The sequence below is a fragment of the Prinia subflava genome, chromosome Z, assembly GCF_021018805.1.
Source record: "Prinia subflava isolate CZ2003 ecotype Zambia chromosome Z, Cam_Psub_1.2, whole genome shotgun sequence".
In the NCBI taxonomy this organism is placed as follows: domain Eukaryota; kingdom Metazoa; phylum Chordata; class Aves; order Passeriformes; family Cisticolidae; genus Prinia; species Prinia subflava.
The window spans coordinates 26,034,850-26,043,288 of NC_086283.1; positions in this window are offsets into that span (position 1 = coordinate 26,034,850).

Below are 8,439 nucleotides of genomic sequence, written 5' to 3' on the forward strand. Positions count from 1 at the left end.
AATGGCCGCTAAGCAAAGAAAGATTACAGGCGCTCCGTGAGCTTGTGGAGGAGCAGTTAGCTGAAGGTAACACTGAACGTACATTTAGCCCTTGGAAATTCCCAGTTTTTGTTATCAAAACACTGGGGAAAGATAAGTGGTGCCTCTTCCATGAGTTCCGTGAAATTAACAAAGTCATTGTTGATATGGGGTCCCTTCAACCAGGGATACCTTCCCCCATGATGTTACCCCAAAACTGGAAATTGGCAGTGATTGGTATTAAAGACTGTTTCTTTAAAATTCCCCTAGACCCTGGCAACGCCTCCCAGTTTGCCTTCTCAGTGCCAACCACCAACTGAGAAGCCCCAATGAGGAGATTCCACTGGTGAGTCGTACACCAAGAAATGAGGAACTCACCCATCATCTGCTAGTGGTACATCACCTCATTGCTGTCCCCCATGCATGCCAGAGTGGGAGAAGCCATCATTCTGCATTGCATGGATGATATGCCTATGTGCACCCCCGATGATAACGTGCTGCAGCATGTGCTTGACCAAGTAGTCAAGGTTTTGACCTTTGCAGGGCTCTCCTTACAGAAGGAAAAGGTTCAAAGGATGCCTCTTTGGAAGTACTTGGGCCTTCAAGATCACTGTGAGGACCACTGTGTGGTGGTTCATTCAAATGGTTTAATCCCCAAAACCCTGTTAATGAGTTAACCCAAATGTCTATCATACCAAGTTGTTAGTTTACCCCATGCCCATCCCTTGTCTGTTATCCCAAACCCACTCCCTAAGTCCAGAAAGTTCCCTCATACTCTGTTCCCCATTGGAAAGTGTGTTAATGCCATGCCTCTGTGTTTCCCTGATTGGTTTTCTCCTTGTGATGTGGTGTTGTACTCCTCCCCTAAAGGTTTGTGATTGGTTGTTATATGCTTGTACCACCCCTCTTTAAAAAGGCTTGCACGCCTCTGTTCTGGGTCTTTGGTGCCTGGCTCCCTTCAGTTGATAAAGTTGCTCTGGAATCGCCGACACCTTGGACCTGTGTGATCCTTTACCAGCTCTCAGTCGCTGCCTCACCCTTGTGGACCTTATCGCGGTTCTCCTCAACGAGCTAGCCCGGAGATTAAGAGGCTAGGACTGCGATACCATTGCATCTCAAAAATTGGCTTTTAATAGTGATCCCAAAACTTTAGCGGAGCTACATTCCCTGTGTGGGACCTTAAATTGGATCAGGCCTTGGCTAGGCCTTATCAGCGATTGCCTAGTCCTCTTCTCAATTTATTGAAAGGGGGAGAGAAGCCAAGTTCTCCAAGGACACTGACTCCAGAGGCAAAATCTGCCTTAGAGAAGGTGGAAGAACTGCTGGTAAGGAAACAGGCCCATAGATGCAACCCAGAGTTGCACTTCAAATTTACTGTGTTAGGGGAACTGCCACACTTCCAGGACTGATCTTCCAGTGGGACCAAGACCAGAGGGACCCACTCTTGATCACAGAGTGGGTCTTCCTCAGTCAGCATCAGTCCAAGAATATTACTCGGCCACAGGAATTGATGGCGCAGCTGGTCAGGAAAGCCAGGACAAGGCTTCTTGAACTGGCTGATTGGCAAAATTAGTTTATCCAACAATGGAACATCTCCAGCCAAACTGACAAAACATGTTTGAATATCTCCTGCAGAACCATGAGACGCTGCAGACTGCACTTGAGAGCTATGGTGGACAAATTTCCACCCACGCCCCTGCCCACCAAGTTTGAAAATCGTTTGCTTCGAAATTCCAATTGATACTGAAAAAAAAAAGGAGCTACAAGCCGCTCAAAGCCCTAACCGTTTTCACTGATGAGTCTGGAGCATCCCAAAGGTCAGCAATGACCTGGAAGGATCCTCAAACTCACCAATGGGAGATGGATGTTAAGTATGTTGAGGGATCCCCTCAAATTGCTGAGTTGGCTGCAGCAGTTAGAGCCTTTGACAACAGTTTTCAGAGCTGTTCAATTTAATTACAGACTTGGCCTATGTAGCAGGGGTAGTGGCCAGGGCAGAACATGCGGTTCTCAGGGAAATCTCAGACAAAACACCTTTTGAGTTCCTGTTGAAACTAATTTATGCTGTCTCCCATTGAGAGCATTCTAATTCTGTTATGCATGTGCGACCACATACTGATCTTTCAGGCCCAACTGCAGAGGGGAACAGGAGAGCAGATTCCCTGGCCACCGCTGTGGTTGTCCTGGCAAAACTTTGTGACCTCTTCCAACAGGCAAATCTGAACCATCAAATGTTCCACCAGAATGTGCCAGGCCTAGCCATGCAATTCCACCTAAAACACACTCAGGCCAGAGCAATTGTGGCCACATGTCCCCATTGCCCATACTCAGCACTACCATCACTAGACGCAGGAGTCAACCCTAGAGCTTAGAAAGCTGTTAAGTGTGGTAAACCAACACTACACATATCCCTGAATTGGGCAAAATGAAATAAGTGCATGTCTCTATTGACAACTTCTCTGGAACAGTGTAACACTTCTGCCCACATAAGAGAAAACAGAAGAGCATGTAGTGAAACTTCTGCTGCAAGCCTTCTCAGTGTTAGGGGTCCCAAACAAAATTAAAACAGATAATGCCCTTGCATTTATTTCCTGGGTCCTCAATACCTACCTAGAAGTAGGGAGTTGAACATAAATATGGTATCCCTCACTCCCCCACTGGCCAGGCTGTGATTAAGTGAGCCCACCAGTCACTCAAGAGAGTTCTAGAATATCAATGGGAGAGCAGAAGAAGGCTAACCCCTCAAGGGAGACTTTACAAAGCCCTCACCACCATTAGTTTCCTAAACTACTTTTTTGAAAACGTGAACTCCCCAGTGGTCAGGCACTTCTTCCCTCATGGGGATCACAAGTCCAAAGAACATCCCCCAGTCCTAACAAAAGACACAGAAAGCATTCAGACTGAGGGGCCATACAGACTACTGACATGGAGACATGGCTATGCCTGCATGTCCACACCCCAAGGATTACGGTGGATCCCACAAAAATGGGTACAACTATATGTCCCGGTGCATCCCACCAGAGCTCCAGATGATGAACACCAAGACATGTCAGTAGTCAGAAAAAGGAGACTCCTTTGGTGGCAATGGAGACCCCTGTTCCCCTTTTTATCCTGACCTCCCCTTTTAAAATATGTTTATTAATGATTTTTAAAAGAACATTTAATCCCTCCTATGTTTGATCCCCCTAATAGTGGTGCATTTTGATGTTAATTGGTTCATTTTATGGTTCTTAATCAGAGTTTCAGTAAACCCCTATTTTGGTTATGTAAATGGCATATCCCTCAGTTGGTAGCCTCTCTCAAGTTGTCTTTCAAGTTATACCCTGCCTCTTTTTCCAGATTGTTCCCTGTCAATCCTCCTCAGGAGCCAGCCCCTGTCTAAACCCCGCCTAGGCATTCCCCGAAACCTCGACACCCAGTTGGTCCATGTGAGCTACCCTCCTCCCCTCATCTTCCCATTGGTCCCTGGAACTCATCAGTTCATGTTGATCTCCTCCCATCCCTCTACCTGACTGGTTGTATCCAAGTTTCCACATCCTGTTCCTCCCCTGTATATATTACCTGGTGTAACTTGTTCAGTTCATGTTGTGGTGCAAGCTTTGTTCGGTTATGTTGTATATGTCTTATCCAATCCAAAGTTTATATTGCTAAATGGTTTGTTCTATGTACCCGTTCTGTTTCCTTCATGGTTTCTCCCTGGAATTCCCCCCATTGGCAGTTAACTGTCAATCCCCTGCTCCCTCTCCTCTGGAGCCTGCTTGTCATCTTGGGGCCCTTCCCCGGAGCTAGAAAATTCTACTAAGGGCATCGAGTGATAGGTCAGATCCAGAGGAAGTCCCTCCCTCTTACCTCCGTTTAGTTCCTGGAGATGCCATTCACCCTTGTTACCCATCCCCAATGACCCCTATTTGCTGATCTTCTGCCTCCTCCCCTTGTTCCATCCCCCCAATAAAAGATGCTGTCAAGCAGCCTGAGGCACTCTGCCCGGGCAGCTCTCAGGAGGTGAGGAGGTCTCCCTGGAGGCTCCCATAAAATCCTTGTGACTACTCAACAGAGTCTTTCCTTCACTTCTCCGTCACCGTTGCAGCGTTCCATCAGTGCCTTCAGGCGTTGTTCCGGGAACCAAGAACCCACAGGGATCGGTTCAGCTGGTGCAGCCTGCTTGCCGTACCTTAAGCTGCCGTGGTGCCTGAGCTAGCCTGGTGGGCTTGAGGCGACACCTCAAGAGGCACCACGACAGTGTGGTGTCCAACGTGGAGCCCCTTGAGATCATTGGACCCCGCTGAGCAGACTCAGAGCTCCTGGGGGAAACTGTTGGGCCCCTCGCAGCAGCTCCACAAAGCACGCCCTAGCCCATGCCATTGGAAGGGCATGCCAGGTGGCTGGCGCACACCACACAGCATTGCGCCCTGCGACAGTGCCATTGTAACACCCCATCAGCCAGTTGAGATTATATCCACTCCCTTTACTACCCCATTGGTTACAGGTTGTGAAAACCGCTCCCTGCATTCCTCCTACGTCAAACCCTGATTGGTTAAGATGTTGTGTCCACACACTGTTCCACCCCTGTTTAAAAATCATGTTCACCCCTGCTCGGGGCTCTCTTTGGCTCCTGAACCCTTTGGCAATAAACCCATACTGCTGAATCCTCAAACTGAGAGCCTCCTCCTCCTCCTTTCCCCAGTCTGTGGCGGCGCCTAGCAGTGTCCTAGAGCTGGTGGCTCTAAAGTTCTGCCCGTGGCAAAGCTAACGCAGAGGCAGTTGCCCACTCCTGGTGCAGCACTAGTGTGCCCCTGGAGCTAGCTGAGACACCAGTGACTGAAGTCATGTGTCAGTCCTCCACAAAAGTGACACCAACATAATGTCTGCTTCCTAATACCGAAATTACAGTATCTTAGAGAGTTTTATTCTTCCTGACATTTCAGTGACATGACAGGCACTGTTTCTCATATCTTGCTTTCACGGACTGGGATTGGGAAGTGTTTCTTCTCTGCTGTGTTACGCTGCTGCTTCTTTGTACATAACATGAGTTACCGTCTCACTCATTTTACTCTAAGAAATGGGATTGAGAGGGTTCCAATGAGCATTCAAATGTTCTCTTGGTATCATCCTGCAGAGATTCCAAGCCTCAGGCAGCCAGACACAGTCAAGTGTGTTTAACAGAGACGATCCTGCTTGATGACAAAGTGGCAGTGCATTAGTCTCAATCACTACACAGAGAAGGTTAAAAACTGGCTTCAGTATCTTTGTACAGACTTGGCATCATGAAGCTATCAGGGCTCTGTCTCTGACCAAGGCAGCCACCTCCATCCCATGCTTCCACTTTCCCACAGGTGGACCTGTGGTAGATCAGGTGAATCACAGGCAGATGTAGGCAGCACTGCAAGGCAGCCAGAGCCAGGTTTCATCTGCCCATGGGGGCAGGGTGCAAGGGTTTCCCTCCCCAGAGAGCTCCCAGGACACTAGGAATATCACACTGATGTATCAAGATGTATGGAGATAGGACTGAACATTTTCCCATACCCAGGAACTGCTGACAGGCAGGCAGAAAGCACAGGCAGAAAGAAGGAGCAAGGGCCACAGTTAGCAGCATCTCTTCTCTGCTTCTCTTGCAGATGAACAGCCTGGTTCACAGTGTGTCACTGCCTTGTCCACACCAGAGTGACACAAGAAGAGACAGCCCATTTGCCAGCAATACAGGCAGCAGCACTCCAGCACACACACAGGCTGCCTCCTCTGCCAGCAGAAGCCAGCAGCTGACTGCTTCTGCCAGGGGCAACAGAACGGCCATCACCACACCCAGAAACAACCACTTACTGCTTGTTCCCATTGCTGAGGACACAGACACAGACATTCAGAGCTTGAGGGCTGTACCACACCATCACAAAGCCTATGTTGCAGGTGTGAAGTACAAGAACCAGGTCCCTATGCATGACATCCCTCACAAGAACTACAGATTCTTTTGAGCCATAGACACAGAGACACACCAGAATGGTGAGACTGTGCACACAGCATGGCTACATCAGCTTCCCTGGGCAGAGGTGCAGGGACATGGCACTGGACAGAACAGCATTGTTAAATGCAACCTCAGCAGCTGGTCTCTGCTGGTGCATCACAAGACTACAAAGGATCTGAGCATTGTGTCCAAGATAGAGCCTTCACAGATGGTGAAGATGAGAAGCCCAGTCTGTGCAAAGGATAGACTGTCCCTGCTCAGGAAAGCCAGACAAATTTTCCATGATTTTGAAAAGATCATGAGTCACCAGAGGATGCTAGAGCTTCTGGAACCAGATTTTCCAAGCAATCGTGTCACCTTATCTGAGGAGGAGAAAGAGTCGGAGGATGATGGATAGCAGGAGCTGGGCTAAAGGAAGACATCAAGGTCAAAGAGGTATCCCAGAATGAAGACAAGAGACCAAGAACTGGCTGAAAGAGAAGACAACAATGAGAAAGATCTGTCTCAAGGTGTACTGAAGATGAAGAGTTGGCCCAGTGGGAAGATTACAATGATAAAGAGCTGTCATAATAGGAATACAACAATAACAAAGACGTGTCCCAAGGGGAGGATGGGAATGACAGAAATGTCCCAAGGCAAATAGAGGAGAGATGAAGACCTGTCCAAAAGGGAAGAGGACAACGGGAAAAAATTTACCCAACAGGAAGACAACAAAGACATATCCCAAAATGAAGATTGCTATGACAAAGGCATGTCCCAGTAGGTAAATGACAAAGAGGTTTCCTATGGAAAAGAGAATGTTCTAAAAGGAATAAGAGAGAGACCAAGAGCTGTCCCAAGGGGAAAACACATAGACCAAGATCTGTCCCAAGGGGAGGACAGCAATGACAAATAGTTGTTGTGAGGGAAAGACAGCAATGACAAAGAGCTCCCCCAAAGGGAAGATGACAATGAAAAAAACCTGTCTCATCGACAAGACAAGAAAGACCAAGAGCTGTCCCAATCAGAAGATAATGTCAGCTACAGCATCTAGGACAACACCTTGGGCCCAGTGAATGAGGACCCTCACACTGCTACCCAGAGGAGGCCTAGCTGTCTCAGCAGCGTGGTCCCAGAGGTAGCAGGAAAGGTAGCCAGTGACCTCTTGCCCCAGTGAGTGCCACAGCCTTTGAGCAGCTCTGGGCAGAGCTCCTGAGGAAGGGGAGCACCATGCACCACCTCCTTCTGCTGAGGCACAAGTGGTAGTTACAACAGCTTCCCTAGCCCTTAGTGTGCAGGTAACAAGTGCAGGGGCAGAGAGCTGGGCAGCTGCACCACACAGCCCCTGCTGCTAACCCAGTCCTTCACCTCTCTTTTTGGAAACCCATGCCCACAGAAGGCAGTGGGCAGTGACAGCTGAAGGTATCAGTCCTGTTAGTGCCAAAGACCAAGACTGGAGGCTTTGCTGAGGTGGAAGAGTGGGAAGACTATATGAACTAAGATCTTTCCCTAAAGAAGTCCACAGTGTCCAGAGCCTGTCCCAAGGGGAAGATGAAAGTGACAAAAAGCTATCCCAAGAGAACAAGATCATGTACTTCTACAGAAAAGGGGCTCTCTGATCCTGCCCCTTGAGAGGCACAGGCATTTTGTCTGCACAGCTGTACAAGTCCAAGCCTTGCCTTGCCAGATGGAAGCCTATATGCAGGGGGATAATGGGCAACTGAATAACCAAACCAATATGATTTCACCAGAAGCTGTTTATTGTTTACACTACATGCCAATTATAGCTTCTAGGTCTATGGTCCACATGGGCACACATCTCTGGGTTGGCTAAATCCCTTGTTCATGAGGCAGGCACACCTCCCTCAAGACATCAAATTGCCCAGGGTCCACCAACACGTTGTGCCTCCTTTATCTAGGTTTAGCATTCTTGGTAGTCAGATTCTCAGGCTCTTCCCTTCTTTTTAGCCCTGTTTTTCTCCAGAGCCTTGACAAATTCTTGAGGGTTCTAATAACAAAACTGCAAGTGGCTTGATAAGATTATTCACAAACAGTTTGGCTGGTGCATCAGAATGGCCCGTTACACAGATGCATTGCTACATCTATGTCCTCTGCAAGCAGTAGGCTCTTTGCCAGCAGTGGCCATCCCACTTTGGGAGGGAATTCCAGGCTCTGCATAGGCTGTCTGGTGGCTCTGCATGGTAGCACAAGGATGGACAGAGGATTAGCACCCTGTTGCCAGGGCCAGGCTAGTCCCTGAAGATACGGCTGGCCCTGAGTCTGTCCAGAGTCCTGAGGGAGCAACACAGGCTGCTTTCGCTGTGGATATTTTGATAAAATTTGATGATTTTGCAACTCCATGTTTCCTGCCTTTCTCCTATCACAATTGCCATACTCCCGTCCCCGCCCAGTCCTTGCATGTTCCCATACTGTTTCCTTTACCTTTTTTTCTTCTCAGATGTCCTTTTTCCCCTCATGCTTCTCAC